Source organism: Bufo gargarizans, chromosome 5, assembly GCF_014858855.1.
Source record: "Bufo gargarizans isolate SCDJY-AF-19 chromosome 5, ASM1485885v1, whole genome shotgun sequence".
Lineage (NCBI taxonomy): Eukaryota > Metazoa > Chordata > Amphibia > Anura > Bufonidae > Bufo > Bufo gargarizans.
The window spans coordinates 153,884,073-153,902,158 of NC_058084.1; positions in this window are offsets into that span (position 1 = coordinate 153,884,073).

The window sequence follows — 18,086 nt, forward strand, 5'->3', positions numbered from 1 at the left end:
TTTAGGTCAGATTTTAAAATATAACTTTTAATATTATTTCTTTATAATAATCCCCACATGTAATACAATACAAAACGAAACAAAACAAGAAACAACTCTATTGAGAGTCTTTTAAAATGTATCTGTCAGGGATAGTCTCCTCAGGGTATTTGTGGTATTGTATCAATACCTATTTACCGCATAAATATCCTTCCAGGAATGATAGGTATCTCAAATGGGTGCACTTCAAAGGGTTAACTTCACCCTTGATAGTGCCCTGGTGTTATGTACCACCAGGTTTCTCTATCATTCGGCGATGTGAGCGGTCTGCTGTTACTAACACTCAGTGTTTATTAAAGCCGTATGTCTACTTGTTTCTACTTTGTATTTATTTTCAGCACGACTCGCTACATCTATACCCTCAGGTCATAACCCAGAGCATACTGCGTCTGCAGACCGCAGTGCTGTGGATAAACTACCCTAACATGTAGTTAAAATTTATCACGACGAAGCTCCCCCGACATGTTTCACCGCTCGCGCGGCTTCTTCAGGGGGATGGAGCTACATGCAACACGAGCGCTTGTAATCCATAATACTTTATAGTCCCAAGGCGGGTCATCATAAAGGAAGGCCAATCAGAGCCTTCCTGCTCGTGTTGTAGGCGTCTACGGGGGCCAATCAGATTCCCGTCACTAGATTATGACGCAGGCGCATCCACCCGTACTCTCTGACCTCTGAGGGATGACGTCATAATCTAGTGACGGGAATCTGATTGGCCCCCGTAGACGCCTACAACACGAGCAGGAAGGCTCTGATTGGCCTTCCTTTATGATGACCCGCCTTGGGACTATAAAGTATTATGGATTACAAGCGCTCGTGTTGCATGTAGCTCCATCCCCCTGAAGAAGCCGCGCGAGCGGTGAAACATGTCGGGGGAGCTTCGTCGTGATAAATTTTAACTACATGTTAGGGTAGTTTATCCACAGCACTGCGGTCTGCAGACGCAGTATGCTCTGGGTTATGACCTGAGGGTATAGATGTAGCGAGTCGTGCTGAAAATAAATACAAAGTAGAAACAAGTAGACATACGGCTTTAATAAACACTGAGTGTTAGTAACAGCAGACCGCTCACATCGCCGAATGATAGAGAAACCTGGTGGTACATAACACCAGGGCACTATCAAGGGTGAAGTTAACCCTTTGAAGTGCACCCATTTGAGATACCTATCATTCCTGGAAGGATATTTATGCGGTAAATAGGTATTGATACAATACCACAAATACCCTGAGGAGACTATCCCTGACAGATACATTTTAAAAGACTCTCAATAGAGTTGTTTCTTGTTTTGTTTCGTTTTGTATTGTATTACATGTGGGGATTATTATAAAGAAATAATATTAAAAGTTATATTTTAAAATCTGACCTAAAACAGGTATTACTGGTCATTTGACCATTGGATAATAAAATATTGATTTCCTGGGTCCAGTGGATCTTCTGTAAATAATATTCTGAGGCTGGTGACTCGGTTGAACTTATCTTCCGCAGCAGAGGTGACTCTTGGTCTTCCTTTCCGGGGGCGGTCCGCATGTGAGCCAGTTTCTTTGTAGCGCTTGATGGTTTTTGTGACTGCACTTGGGGACACTTTCAAAGTTTTCCCAATTTTTCGGACTGACTGACCTTCATTTCTTAAAGTAATGATGGCCACTTGTGTGTATCAGCTGTGTATCCACCTGACTTCTCCACAACGCAACTGATGGTCCCAACCCCATTTATAAGGCAAGAAATTCCACTTATTAAACCTGACAGGGCACACCTGTGAAGTGAAAACCATTTCAGGTGACTACCTCTTGAAGCTCATCAAGAGAATGCCAAGAGTGTGCAAAGCAGTAATCAAAGCTAAAGGTGGCTACTTTGAAGAACCTAGAATATGACATATTTTCAGTTGTTTCACACTTTTTTGTTATGTATATAATTCCATATGTGTTAATTCATAGTTTTGATGCTGTCACGAGGGTATCGAGAACCACGCCTGACTCCGTTATACCCGGGGTCAGGAAGTCGCAGCGATTGGCTGCACGCTCTATTTAGGATAGGGCTGTCTTCCTTATGGTAGCTTTCTGGGTTTGCTTTGCAAACCCTTTTGGCTCACTCAGGGATCCGTAGCTCCTTCTCCTCAGCTGTTCCTTGTCCAGCACTCCCAAACCTCCTTATATTCCTCTCTCACACTTCTCTGGTTGCCAGAGATAGAGCTTCCTGCCTGGACATCTATTCTGACACACTGGAGCTGTGTTGCTGCGTTCTCGGATGGTTGTTCCAGAACGCTACCCTCCGGATCCCTGTTGGACCTTTGTGGACTGCTGTGGTCGCCCACCTGGGTGTTTGTGTTTGTTTGTATTAGTCTGTCCTCTCCCTGGTGTTTCCCTCTTAGTGCAGTGGTGCGGACTAGCGATCCCACCAGCCCGTTCACTATCTAGGGCTCATTTCAGGGAAAGCCAGGGTTTAGGCACGTGATCGCCGCACGGGTGAGGAACCCGTCTAGGGACGTCAGGGCAGTCAGGTGCCAGCCGCAAGGTGAGTTAGGGGTCACCACCTTTCCCTCTCCCTTGGGCAGGGCTTTCCCTGTTTTCCTCCCTGTGTGTGACGCCGGTCATTACATTATCTCTGGCCCTTATTTTGTGTAGGTAAAAAAAAATAAAAATAATTTTCTGGGGGAAGGGACAAGTTTTTGACGTTCCGTGAGGCCTGTAAGTTATACTTTAAACTGCGCCCTTACTCCTCTGGTAATGAAGATCAGCGGGTGGGGGTTGTTATTTCCCTGCTGCAGGGGGACCCGCAGTCCTGGGCGTTCTCTTTACCTACTGATTCCCAGGCTCTTCGGTCAGTGGATGAGTTTTTCGGGGCCTTGGGTCTCATATATGACGACCCTGACCGAGTAGCACTGGCTGAATCAAGATTACGGAGACTCTTACAAGGAGAGCGGCCGGTAGAGGATTATTGCTCTGAATTCCGTAGGTGGGCTACGGATACCCAATGGAACGACCCGGCTCTCAGGAGTCAGTTCTGCTCTGGGTTATCCGAAAGGGTTAAAGATGCGCTTGCATTATATAAGACCCCCGTTTCCCTTGATGCGGTTATGTCCCTTTCTATCCGTATAGAGAGACGCCTTAGGGACAGGTTGAAAGAACCGGAGAAATTGGTAACCCCTCCCAAGCAGCAGTTAGTCTGTACAGACTTAGACGAGCCTATGCAGCTAGGAGGAATTACTCGTCAGGTCCGTCCTCCTGAGGCTTGCCGTAGGCGTGGGGTTTGTTTTTTTTGTGGGGAGAGGGGTCATTTCATTAATGTCTGTCCTTCTTGCCTCAGAAACAAAAGACCGTCGGAAAAACTACTAACCCCAGGCTGTGTGGAGGATGTCAGCCGGGGGGTATACGTTTCCTCCATACGTACATCGCAATTTGTGTTGCCAGCGGTTATTGTTTTTGGTGATAAGCAGGGGTAAATTTGATAGATGCCAATTTTGCCCGCTCTTTGGGTTTGTCTCTCTGTACGTTACAGAGACCCATTCCCATATTCGCTATTGATTCTGCTCCCCTGTCTTAGAGAAACCTCACCCACATCGTTTATGTTCTGGAGGGGCTTCCCACTCCGGTGGTGCTGGGCCTTCCCTGGTTGGTAGCGCACAATCCAGTGGTGGATTGGCAGGCCAGGGAGATATTGGAGTGGAGTGAGCAGTGCAGAGAAAATTGCTTAAATAGCAATTGCTTAGTCGCCTCCATAACTACCCTACCTACATTTATTTCGGATTTTGAGGATGTTTTTTCTGAAAAAGGTTGTCAGAAGTTACCACCTCATCGTCCTTATGATTGCCCGGTTAACCTTATTCCCGGCGCAAAATTACCCAAGACCAGGTTATATAATCTTTCGGGTCCAGAGAGACAAGCCATGAAAGATTATATCTCCGAGAGCTTGGCTAAGGGACACATCAGACCCTCTTCTTCACCCATGGCTGCAGGGTTTTTCTTCGTTAAAAAGAAAGATGGGGGCCTGCATCCTTGCTTAGATTTTCGCGAATTAAATCAGATAACCATCCGAGACCCATACCCTCTTCCTCTCATTCCTGACCTGTTTAATCAGATTGCGGGTGCTAGGTGGTTCTCCAAACTTGATCTTAGGGGGGCCTACAATCTGATTCGTATTAAGGAGGGGGATGAGTGGAAGACAGCGTTTAACACCCCTGAGGGGCATTATGAAAATCTAGTTATGCCTTTTGGTCTGACCAATGCTCCTGCTGTCTTTCAACATTTCGTTAATGACATTTTTAGTCATCTTATCGGCAGGTTTGTGGTGATATACCTAGATGATATTTTAATTTATTCGTCTGATCTGAAAACACATGAGGTGCATGTCAGACAAGTACTGCAGGTCCTATGGACGAATGAATTATATGCTAAGATTGAAAAATGTGTCTTCGCCGTTCAGGAGATACAATTCCTGGGTTATTTTTTATCTGCGTCAAGTTTCCGTATGGATCCTAGGAAGGTCCAGGCAATTTTAGATTGGGATCTTCCTGAGAACCTCAAAGCACTACAACGGTTCTTGGGCTTTGCGAATTTCTATAGGAAATTCATTAAAGATTATTCACTTATTGTAAAACCGCTTACTGATATGACTAGGAAGGGGACTGATTTTTCTAAATGGTCTGACGCCGCTAAAGTTGCTTTTTCCTCTCTAAAAGAGAGGTTTACCTCAGCACCTGTACTAGTCCAACCTGATGTCTCTCAGCCTTTTATTGTTGAAGTCGATGCGTCAGAGGTGGGAGTGGGGGCTGTGCTGTCTCAGGGTCCGTCTCCTGGCAAATGGCGTCCTTGTGCTTTCTTTTCTAAAAAACTATCTGCAGCAGAAAAGAACTACGATATTGGCAATAGGTAACTATTAGCTATTAAACTTGCGTTTGAGGAGTGGCGTCATTTCTTAGAGGGGGCAGTCCACCCCGTCACTGTGATTACGGACCACAAAAATCTCCTGTACCTCGAATCAGCTAAGCGTCTCACCCCTAGACAGGCTAGGTGGTCGCTATTTCTTACCAGGTTTAACTTTGTAATTACCTATCGTCCTGGGGCAAAGAACACCAAGGCTGATGCACTATCTCGTTGTTTCCCTGGAGGGGGTACTGTGAGTGATCCGGTGCCCATTCTACAAAGAGGAGTGGTTGTCTCTGCGGTACACTCTGTTTTGGAGGGGAAGGTGCTAGAGGCCCAGGGGGACGCCCCGGTCTCTTGCCCCTCAGAGAAATTGTTTGTACCGTTGAACCTACGTTTCGAATTATTAAAGGAACATCATAATTCGGCACTTGCTGGGCACCCGGGTAGTAAAGCAACCTTGGAGCTATTGTCTTGTCGTTTTTGGTGGCCAAGGTTGCGTCAGGATGTATTAGATTTTGTGTCTTCTTGTTCTACCTGTGCACGCGCGAAAGTCTCTCATACACGTCCTGCAGGGTCTCTATTACCACTCGTCATTCCCAATAGACCATGGACACATCTGTCAATGGATTTTATCACTGACTTACCTTTGTCTGCGGGTAAAACAGTTATTTTGGTAGTAGTGGACAGGTTTAGCAAAATGGTACACTTCATTGCGTTACCCGCACTACCTAATGCTAAGACTCTTGCTCAGGTGTTTATCAGTGAAATCGTGAAGCTTCACGGGGTCCCCTCCGATGTTGTTTCGGATCGGGGTACCCAGTTTATTTCTAAATTTTGGAAAGCTTTTTGTTCCCGTTTGGGGGTACACTTGTCCTTTTCCTCAGCTTTCCATCCTCAGTCGAATGGACAGACTGAGCGTACCAACCAAAACCTGGAGACATATCTAAGATGTTTTGTGTCTGAAAACCAAGAGTTGTGGTCATCATATTTACCGTTAGCTGAGTTTGCCATAAATAATCGTCGTCAGGAATCCACTGGCAAGTCACCATTTCTTGGTGCATATGGTTTTCATCCCCAATTCTGTACTTTCAAAGAGGGGGGGTCTTCTGGGGTTCCCGAAGAGGAACGTTTTTCGTCATCTCTTTCATCGGTATGGCAGAAGGTGCAAGCTAACTTGAAAAATATGGGAGGTAAATACAAATGCATGGCTGATAAGAGACGGTCGCCAGGTCCGGACCTAGGAGTGAATGACTATGTGTGGTTGTCTACTAGGAATATTAAGTTGAAGGTTCCCTCTTGGAAACTGGGTCCTAGGTTTATTGGCCCTTACAAAATTGTAGCCATCATCAACCCCGTGGCTTTTCGCCTGGAGTTACCTCAGACTTTTAAAATTCATAATGTTTTTCATAAGTCGTTACTCAAAAAATATGTTCCACCTCTAGAACCATCACCGCTGCCACCCCCTCCTGTTGTCGTGGATGGTAATCTAGAATTTCAGATATCCAAAATTGTTAATTCTCGTCGGGTCCGCCGCTCTCTTCAATATCTGGTGCATTGGAGAGGTTACGGTCCCGAGGAAAGAATGTGGGTTCCTGCATCTGAGGTAAACGCCGACAGGTTAGTTCGGGTTTTTCATGCCTCTCATCCTGAGAGACCTGGTCCTGAGTGTCCGGAGGCCCCTCGTAGAGAGGGGGGTACTGTCACGAGGGTATCGAGAACCACGCCTGACTCCGTTATACCCGGGGTCAGGAAGTTGCAGCGGTTGGCTGCACGCTCTATTTAAGATAGGGCTGTTTTCCTTATGGTAGCTTTCTGGGTTTGCTTTGCAAACCCTTTTGGCTCACTCAGGGATCCGTAGCTCCTTCTCCTCAGCTGTTCCTTGTCCAGCACTCCCAAACCTTCTTATATTCCTCTCTCACACTTCTCTGGTTGCCAGAGATAGAGCTTCCTGCCTGGACATCTATTCTGACCCACTGGAGCTGTGTTGCTGCGTTCTCGGATGGTTGTTCCAGAACGCTACCCTCCGGATCCCTGTTGGACCTTTGTGGACTGCTGTGGTCGCCCACATGGGTGTTTGTGTTTGTTTGTATTAGTCTGTCCTCTCCCTGGTGTTTCCCTCTTAGTGCAGTGGTGCAGACTAGCGATCCCACCAGCCCGTTCACTATCTAGGGCTCATTTCAGGGAAAGCCAGGGTTTAGGCACGTGATCGCCGCACGGGTGAGGAACCCGTCTAGGGACGTCAGGGCAGTCAGGTGCCAGCCGCAAGGTGAGTTAGGGGTCACCACCTTTCCCTCTCCCTTGGGCAGGGCTTTCCCTGTTTTCCTCCCTGTGTGTGACGCCGGTCATTACAGATGCCTTCGGTGTGAATCAAAAAATTTCATAGTCATGAAAATAAAGAAAACTCTTTGAATGAGAAGGTGTGTCCAAACTTTTGGTCTGTACTGTATCTGTTCTGATGACAAGTAATAGGTAGACATATTTTGGAACATCACAGATCAAAAGTACTGTTTAGAAAAAGATCATCAAATATGAACAGCTTAGGCTATATTTCTGTGTAAATTCTGTTTTTATTAATTTTTAACAGGTAAAGGTAATAATTTTTACAAACAGTGAAGTTAAAGGTTCTGTACAGCAATAAGTAATCCACTGTTGTACAAGAATAAATCACAATTAGCGAAAAATAACTGTCTGAACATAAAGGAAAAATGCACAATAGGTATGAGCTCATGTCAATAATTGAGGAGGTTTAACATATAGCGAATGTACTTGTCAAGTTAACCAGATTAAGATGTTATTTACTCGAAGCATGTCTAAAGTATCAGATGTTTCAAATAATTATCTTATGAAAAGTACGGTCTACATACGACCGAAGCAGCTTGTCAAGACCATGGTCATGGTCGTGACTCTTGAACCGCATGCTATTGCCTGCGGTTTGTATTTAGGTGTTCAACCACAGGTGAGGGCCGCTAGTGTGCTGCCCCACTTGTGGTTGCCGCGGGCAACAAGTTATATTGTATTGTCGTATTGTTGCTAGGCAGCTTGCTGCAATCTGCATGCAGTTGCACTTGGCAACTTGATTTGTATGTGTGCACTTTCCTTGTCTGGTGTGCACGGGGTTTATTTGTGTGTATTCCCCTTTAAGTTGCTCTCTTCCCTTCCCTGGTGTTAGAAGGGTTAATTCCTATCTGTGTGTGTGAACACCCAGTGTCTCTATGTGGGTGTGACTCAGTGTATAGTGCAGGTCAGAGGGGTACTTCAGCCATGGTTAGCTGGAGCATCCTCCTGTGTATTCCATCTGCAATTGTGATTCTTAAGTTCATGTTGATGTCCACTTGATGTTTTCCTTTGTTATGTTATGCACCTATGGATCTGGGTTCCTGTGTGTTTGTGTGTGTGCTGTGTCCATTGGTGTTTGGGTGTGGACACTTGCTGTATTGCACGGGATCCAGTCTGTGTGTCTGTGGCAGGTAGGTGTGGAAGTGCTTTCCAGCCTCCTGCCATATCCATAGGCTGTTTATGTTCTTTTCCCTTTGCAGCTTGGCTAGTGAGACTCCTGTTCCTCCGTGCCTAGGAGGAACAGGTCGTCTTACCCTGCTCCTTGTTCCAGGGCAATCCTGCGGGCTAGCAGGGACCCGAAGGCATCCAGTGTATGAGCCCTCCCACCTTCAGGGTTGACTCATATGGTTAGGAGTCAGGGTCAGGTTAGGGACGCAATAGGAGGTGACCTGCTCCCTAATTCTGTCGTCCTGGTCAAGCAGCGCTTAACATCTACGGGCATCGCACGGCTGAGGGTTTTCCCCATCCTCAGCCGTGACACAGCTGTGACAGAACCAGACTGATAGTTTAATAGAATGAGGGGAGGGCTAAGAATAGGAGGGGGAGGGAAGGAGGGGAGGAAGGGGAATAAGGGAAGGAGAGGTAACAGGGGGAAACAAAGAACAAAGAACATAGTCACATGTAATTAAATGCGAAGTCTCTTAAATCAATGGATGAAGCCCGTTATTCTAAATGTTTAATAATCTTGTCAGACGTTATATAATCATTCCATTTGGACCAAATCTTGAGATTTTGTATTTTCCTAGTGCAGACCACTTTATTTTTTTAAATCTATTTATTTGACTAATGTCAGTTATCCATTCCTTGATAGAAGGGGCTTCATCGCTCAACCAGTGTTTTGGGATTAGTGCTTTGAAGGAATGGATGAGAAAAGGGAATAGCCTGGCTTTTAAAATCAGGCAGTTTCTGTTGTGTAACCCGAGGAGGGTGGACTTTTTGTTCATCTGTATAGGAATATCGTAAAGTTCAGAGATTATTGCGTTGAATTTTTTCCAGAGAGGGATTAATTTATCACAATCTATCCAGATGTGAGTAATGGACCTGACTGACCCGCCACACCTCCAGCAGCTTGAAGGAATATCTGTGTTGATTCTATTGAGAAGGACAGGGGTTCTATACCACCTGGTAACCAGTTTAAAATGAGTTTATTGTAACCTAACAGAGGTTACTTTAGGTATAGATCATGGATGTCAAACTCATGGCCCTCCAGATGTTGCAAAACTACAACTCCCATCATTCCCTGATAGCTGTAGTATGCCCAGGCATGATGGGAGTTGTAGTTTTGCAACAGCTGGAGGGCCACGAGTTTGACATCCCTGGTATAGATGATTGCATGATCATTTGGAGTTCTTTCTCATTGAAAGCTTTATTTAGTTCCCTTGACCAGCTGCTGAGGTATGTCGGTAGGAGGTCCGAATCATTGAGGGACGCATATATTCTAGAGATGCCGTGTTCTAGTGGGTGTCTAGCTAGGGCTAGCTTAGTAAGATACCCTTTCTCTGGAGGTTGGGTGATGTGTGGTATTAATGTTTGTATATGTTTCTTTAGTTGAGAGTTTTCTCTGTGTGTAAATTGTTGTAGTGTTTGGGAGGTTTTAAAGATGTCGAAATCTAGTATAATGCCCCCAGCAATTATATCTTTTAAAGCCATGTGTCAGGAAGCAGGGGGTGTTACCCTTACTCAGGGACCGCGGGCACGGTGCAGGGCACGGGTTCCCCTTCAGCTCGGTAGAACACCTGGTGCCCGAGGTGCGGGTGCGTGGCTGCGCGTGTATTCCCGTTCCTGCATTATCCTGCTGTCAGGTGTGAGCCTTGCTGGGGGAGGTTCCCAGTACACACCTTCCATCTTCCTCGTCTGCCATTGGTTCCCGGGAGGGAGGCCTCCTGGTTGCCTTGGGGACCAGGGGGTGGTTCCTACCTTCCCTGGCTATAAAGACCTGGCCTGAGCTCTGGCTCATTGCTGAGTTATTCTACCTTATGGTGAACACCTAGCCTCCCTACGGATCCTCCTATTTGCCTGTTGTTTCTTTGTATCCTTCCCGGTTACTGACCTTTGGACTGTCTTCCGCCTTGAACCTTCGCTGCCTGCCTCGACCCGGATTGGACATTGACTACCCCTCTTGGATTATCCCTAACTTGTACCGCGTTTCTGGGATGTCAGCTGCTTACTGCCAGTGGGTTCCTCACCCCACTACTGGCTCCCTGGGTCGTTTGACACCATGTTACAACCTGTTTGGGACATACTCAATTTATTCCTGATCGTCCTGAGTTTTTTTGGAATTAGAGCGAATAAGGGAAGATCTCTAAAGTATACAGTTGGCTTATTTTCTACTTTGATTGTCTTATGCCAAGTCTTCAGAGTGTGGGTGGTGTATGGTTTTCCTATGTCTTTGAAGAGATAATGGTTGTGTTTGGTTTTTCATATGACAAAACTGAGGGGGAAGGAAGTGCAACCCTCCTCAAGATCTACCTTATATTTCTATTTTGGTCTAGTGTTCCATTCCAGGACTCTCAATAAGACAGCGGCCCTAGCGTATTTATCAAAGTCTGGGAGACCTAGCCCACCTTTTCTTTTGGGCCTTGAAAGTGTAGCAGAGCCAATCCTGTTTTGTCCTTGATTCCAGATAAAGGAGAGAACTATCTTCCTCAAAGTTTTAAATAAACTTTTTGGTATGTCCATGGGGAAGCCTTGTAAAATATATAACACTCTAGGGAGCGTGATCATTTTAACAAGATTTACTCAGCCAAACCAAGAAACATAGAAGTCATTCCATTCCGATAGGTCTGCCTTGACCCTTTCTAGAAAAAGGAGGAAGTTTAGGGTCTATAGTTCTCTTTTGTTGGTGGCTATTTTAATCCCTAAATATTGAAAAGATGAAATGGATGGTTTTAAGATACTTAAGGACGTTATTTTATTCCATGTGTAGCTATCTATGTTTAGGTTGAATATAGTGGATTTGGTGAAATTGACTTGGAAAAAGGAAAATTTACCATAAATCTCTAGTTCTTTTAATATTGGGGGATTGAAGAAAGTAGGTCGGTAACAAGAAAGAGAATATCATCAGCATAAGCTGTGGTTTTATGAGTTATGTTTGCTGTTTTTATGCCAGCTATATGTGTGTTTTGTCTAATTTTGGCCAGGAAAGGGTCAAGTGATAATAAAAACAGGAGAGGTGATAATGGGCAACCTTGTCTTGTTCCGTTTAGAATTTGGAGAGGTTTGAAGATGAGTCGGTTTATTAATACAGATGCAGAGGGGTTGGTGTAAAGTTCTTAAATTTTTTGTATAAAAGGAGCAGGAAGACCAAACCTGTCTAGAGAGGCCATAAGAAATTTCCAGTTGAGGCGGTAAAACGCCTTTTCAGCATCAATAGAAATCAATGCTGTTAGTATTTGACGTTTTTGCTGTATTCAATAGCAAACAAAGTTTTCATTATGTTGTCTTTGGCCTCCTTGCCAGGAGTGAATCCCACCTGCTCTTGATTGACAATTTCTGGGAGTACTATCTGCAGTCTATTGGCCAGTGTTTTAGCATAAATCTTGAGGTCGTTATTTATAAGGGAGATCGGATGGTAATTTGGGCATAATGTGGGGTCTTTTTCTTCTTTGCGGATTACTGACAATGTCTCCGGTCTGAGTGTTCAGTACCTCCTCAATCTCTTTCTGTGTTATTGGGGCAGACAGTAGCTCCTTTTGCGTGTTATTTAGGCTAGGCAGCTCAATTTTATCTAGGTAATTACTGATTTCTTGATCAGAAGGGTTTTTGCCTGGATCTACCTTTTCTAGATTATATAATTTTCCATAGTAACTGCGGAATGTGTAACAATTTTCTCTGGCAATTGTTCTGAGTCTCCTCTATTGTTTTTAATTTTATGGACAATTGTTTTACATCTTTGTTTTTGTGTCACTTTTGCTAGATCTCTGCCACATTTGTTGGCGTTTATGAAATGTCTGTATTTAAGCTCTAATCTAAGCAGCAGTAATTCCTTTTCTACGTCCCTGGAACAGGAAAGTTTGTGTGCCCTTTCCAGTGTTTGTATTTTTGCAGTCACATCAGCTTTTTTTTGTCCTTTTTCTTTTTTCTTTCTATAACCTAGTTTCATAAGATGCCCCCGAACTACTGTCTTATGAGCCTCCCATTGTGTTGGCCAACTGATTTTCCGTGTTAATGTTTTCTTCAAAGAAGTATTTGATCTGGTTGGCAATGTGATTATTGCAGTTCCTTAAAAAAGATCACCTGCCAGCAGGATGAACTCTATTATGCCAGACATACTACCTGATATGGTTGTGTCACGGACGTACCGAGACATATGGACGTTCTCGCCACAGGTGGCAGGAGATCTGTGAGACTGGCAACACATGATTTGATCTGACATTTTTGGTCAAATGACTTCTGTGTTGTATCTGGTGCTTGTTGCCACACCTTCTTTCCTCAGGTGTGGCTATTGTGGTCATTTAACCTTCTCTATTTATTGTTGTTTCTCCCACTATGCTATGCAGTTTATAGCTTCTGTTGGACTTGTGGTTAGCTTGTGTTTGGTTCTCTGTATTTTGTTTACATATATGTGTTGCCTTTCCCTGTTGTTTGTAAATAGGCCTGAGGGAGACTCCTGTTCATCCTTCCCTTTGGAGGAACAGGTAGACTCAGTCCTGACAATAGTTCCAGGGATCTATAGGGTGAGATAGGATTCTAGGTATCCGGTGTATGAACTTTCAAACCTTTGGGGCCTATTCATACTGGTAGTCTGTCAGGACTGGAGTTAGGGTTTTCTCTAGGAGGTGTCCATCTTCCTTCCCTAGTTTCCAGGCCTTATTGCTGTATCCCCTTTCCCTTCTATGCTCGGTGTGGTTTTCCTCCCACACGTGACAGGTTGACCGTGCTTATTAAAACAATACCTATTTTGTGAAAATAGGTTGTGGTGTTCCAGAGAAAAAGGGCTTGAGCCTTAGCTCCTCAGTGCACCTCAGTTCTTCCACTTTGCAGTGCTGTGCACATGACTCTGTGTACTAAAGCCCTCATTTGCATAAACAATAAAAAGTATTTTTTTCTCTGGAACACTGCAAACAATTTTCACAAAACAATGTATAATTGTAATCAGCAGATAGCTGCTCCTCAAAGGAGTATTACTATCTGGGGCATTAATGGCATATCGCTAGGATGTCCCATCAGAGTAATTTAGGTACGGGTCCCATATCTGGAACCTTCTCCTTTCTCCAGAATGCTGAACAAAGATCAACCATGCACAGCAATCTTCTGGTCACTGCTCTATGGGAGTTCTGATAATAGTAGAGTGATGTCTCAGCTATTTCCAGCAGCCCCTTGGTGGTGAATGGACTGGTGCACTCTCCATTTACTGTTATGGAACTTCTGAAAATAGTCAAACGTGCTCCCATAGCAATGAATGGAAAGCACACCTCTAATGTGAAGTGTACTTTCTTCATTTCGTAGTCCCTTTCCTCTATATAGGAGCGGGTCCCAGAAATGGGACCCACACCTATCTGACATAGATTGCATATCCTAGCAAGGATTATGAAATTTAAATTTTTTTAGGTACTGTATCTACTTTGTAGTTTAATTCCTACAAAAGACTCCATCAGAACTATAACAATAACAAACAATCTATTTTCCATCATTGTGCCTTTGATATCATCTGTAGCTATTGGCATTATTACATTGTCAGTGGGATCTTTGCAAATAATCAACTTTTCTATCTAAAGTTATTTTTACTTCTTCTTCCTATTTTCACACAGGATTTTGTATCTGAGAATCACTTTACTGAAGCTAACAGTCAACAAATTGAAGTGAACTTGAGAAGAAATGTCTTTCCACATATAGCTGAATTCCCCAAGTTATAATTCACAGAATAACAGCGTTTACCAGTTGATGCTCTGCTGAACCGTAATATGTCTTGTGCTGTCATGTTAGACACTCTGAGTTTCCTTTATAACAATATAAGCTTCCCTGTGCTTCTACTAGATGTGAAGCAAATAAAAATTGATTATTGCACTTTACAAAGCATACATGAATACTTAACAAGTTACTCACAACAGCTTCAGCTCTATTTCTTCTAAAATATTTATTAACTGCTTTGTAGGAAAAGGTAATCAAAATGACAAAGCCTATGTAAAACATACTGTAGGTAATGAATGGATTTCAATAAATAAATATTGTTCAGCACAAAGTACAGCAAATGCTTGATCACTAGAAAATTAAGATGCAATAAATTTAATCTCAAACATCATACAACACAAAATACAAATCATTGCTGTTTTATTCATTTATTATATTTTATTAACATGTATGAGCGAAGTTTAAAAAAAATTGATTCGGCAGCTTTGCTGAAGTTCCTCAAGAAATTTGATTCCTTCTGGCTTAGGCTATGGCCACATGGAGCAGTCATGCTGTGGTTTGGTTGTGGCCATGCTGCGGTGAAGAACCGTATGGCCAATTAGCCCATAGCTGCTTTTCTTTTAATAATGATGACAGCAATGTTTAGTTGGTCTTCATTGTTAATGGACATGCAGCACCTTTGATGCACTTTTAAACAGGGGCTGTTGCTGAGATGGGGTTTGGCTGGTTAGGTGGGCAGAATATTCTGGCATACCCACTTCTTCAACCCCATCGCTTTCCTGACTTACAGATGGGAGTCCTTCCTCTGCCATCTGTTTTTCCTCCTTTTCCACATCATCTAATATCGATAAGAATATGTAATTAGGAACATCCCGCCCTCCTTTCTTAGCATCTTGCTGCCTATTCTAGAAAGTAAAGCCAGCAAAAGATGAGGTTGGTCACCATTAAGGCTTATGACAATGTATAGAAATCTTGTTCTACACACCATCTCCCTTTGGCCCAACCCATGTTTTAAAAGGAAGATGGACATTGATTCAGGGACTTGTTCCATTGATCGATATAGCAGGATTACAGGTTGGACTTGATGGACTTTTGTCTTTTTCCAACCTTAACAACTATGTTACCATGTAACCTGGCCCCCCTAATTGGCGCAGACTGGATGGTATTGGTTGGCACCCTGGGCACTAGTTATAATAAAGGCTTCCATCTTATTGGTATTGAATTATTCTATTAATCATTTTTAACACTGTCCCTAGTATAAGGGCTTGCCACGTCTCTACCTATGCTCACAGGACAATGGCGGAGACCGGGCGGGATGAGGGTTTTATAGGGCTGTGACATCACAGGGGATGGATCTGTGGATTGGCTGGCTGCTCGGCATTATGGGTGACCTTTCATTCTGGGGCTTGTTTCCTCTACACTTAGTTTCACTTTTTAACACGTGCAGCTGCAGTTTAAGGAAAACCTGATTCGTTACCACGAAGCGCAAAGAAATTTTGATTTCCAAAACTTTGGACTGAATTCCACTTCAAATGCTTCGCTCAAAGCTAATCCTGAGCAATGAGCTTTGGTTTGTACGCTGTTAAAATAATTTACAAAATAATGTATACTGTTTTATTTGCAGTATCTTGTCAAATAATGAAGCCAATAAATAACAAATATATGTATAAATACTTTGTTAAGTTCTTTTTAAAATTAAAACAATTATCTAGAAATAAAATGCCAGTGTTTCACTTATATGAAGTCTTTAGAACACATTTTTCCATAGGAGTGATGTTTTGCCATAAAATAAATGTTGACCTTTTATTTTGTTTTATATTACCTGCCCCAGTATAAGGCATATGTTACAAAATTGTAAGTCTGGAAAAGCTCATATAGCCTCTCTCTCTACACTGGTACACAGCTTATTTCATTCTTCTCCTACACCCTGAAGATACTGCTATGTGTTCTCTCCCCCCTTGGCACTATAATATGTTGTGTACAACCTTTCCGCTTTCTTGTTGGAATCTATAACACTGGGCAATATGAAAGTTTCTTTCATATCTATGTCAGACGCAACATCATTCCAACTATGTACAGGAGTTACACAGACTCTACAGTAACAAAATGGTAGAAAGGCTTTAATAAAGACTACATAGAAAATTGCTAAAAATATATAACAGTGCAGAGTTGTTCAATTTTAAGTCTCTTTATAATATATATGAAAGGGACTTCCACTCTCCAATATATTTCAAATAACTGACTATGAAAAAAAAGAATGATTGACTCATCCCTACTCCAAGTCCTCCTCCCATCCCAAGTCCCTGCCAGAATGCAGCACATTGGGTCAGGGTTTACCATCACATCCCACACTCACTCCCAGTGAACAACCAGCAATCCTCCCTTTTCACAGAGGTCCTCTGATCTGGTTTCTTAACAGTACAACAGTGCTCCTCCAAATAGTACTAGTGCCTTCTTAATGCCCCCCCAAGAAGTAATGTTGTTCCTATTTTATACCTAACAGTATTGGTAGCCCCCCTTAGTGCCCCATACAGTACTGTTGTCCCCTGAAGTTCCCCTTACCGATTAATGGGATCTTCTTGGTTCTACCCTACAGCTATCAATGTGAGGACAGCATCAGCATCCACAAACTGAAACAACAGGGAGTGTACTGTCAACAGCCTAAGCAGATGAGAATAGATAAAGAGCTTTTTGACGTATAGGAATTCCTGCAACGTTCGGCCAACATCATCATAGGAAAGTTGACTCTAAAGACGGAGGATTGAACAACTGCCCAGCCACCAGCACTGATAAAAGCACTATTGCCATAGCAGGACCATAGCGTTGCCAAAACAGGACAGTCACAGCATGCTGGAATAATAATGGCTGACCAGATGTTTGCTCAACATGCAGTGCAGATAGCTGAAGACAATTAGCTCAGCAAGATGCAAGAGACATCCCAAAAAGCTCTGATTTCATAATTATGGTTCACTGGTTAAATTTCCATAGGAAATCAAATTTTCTAGAATCTACTTTGAATCAAAAGGAGGATTGTGGCACAAGGGAAGGTGACAAAGGATGGGTTTTTCATATCTTATGTTCCATAATTTTATATAATCTTGATATAAAAAGCATATAGGAGAGTGGATGTCCTGAACATGATGTGTGAGCAGCCACATACTACTTACTACAAGGGAGATACTAATGCAAGGAGGATATCAATGCTTTTTAGAAACCAAAGTAGCAATGTTAAAATATTTCAGACAAATGCTGTGTAAATTATACCATCAAAGAAAAAGCTCAACTCTGTGCTTAAGCCAGACACACAACTGAGATAACTGTCACCAAATGCAGCTCCCCCAATCCTCTATACACATAGATGCTTGGCTTCTGGAGGATTTCTTATCTGCTGAAGAACAAAACAATCAGACATTAAAACAGGTTGCTGTGTAGATCTGTATATTAAGGCCCCCTTCACACTGGCGAGAATTCCGCATGGGTGTAATGTGTCAGGTGAACGCTTTGCACCCGCACTGAATCCGGACCCATTCACTGTAATGGGGCTGTGCACATGAGCAGTGATTTTCATGCATCACTTGTACATTGCGTGAAAATTGCAGGAAGCTCTATATTGTGTGTTTTTCACGCAAAGCAGGCCCCATAGAAGTGAATGGGGCTGCGTGAAAATCTCAAGCATCTGCAAGCAAGTGCGGATGCGGTGCAATTTTCACGCATGGTTGCTAGGAGACGATCGGGATGGGGACCCGATCTTTATTATTTTCCCTTATAACATGGTTATAAGGGAAAATAATAGCATTCTTAATACAGAATGCTTAGTAAAATGTCCATTGAGGGGTTAAAAATAATAAACAAATTTAACTCACCCCATCCACTTGATCGCGTAGTGGATCTCCTCGTCTTTCTACTTTCTTCAGGAGCTGGTTAAAGGACCTATAAAGACATCACTGTGCTATTCACATGGTCCATCCCCATGGTGATAGACCATGTGATGAGCGCAG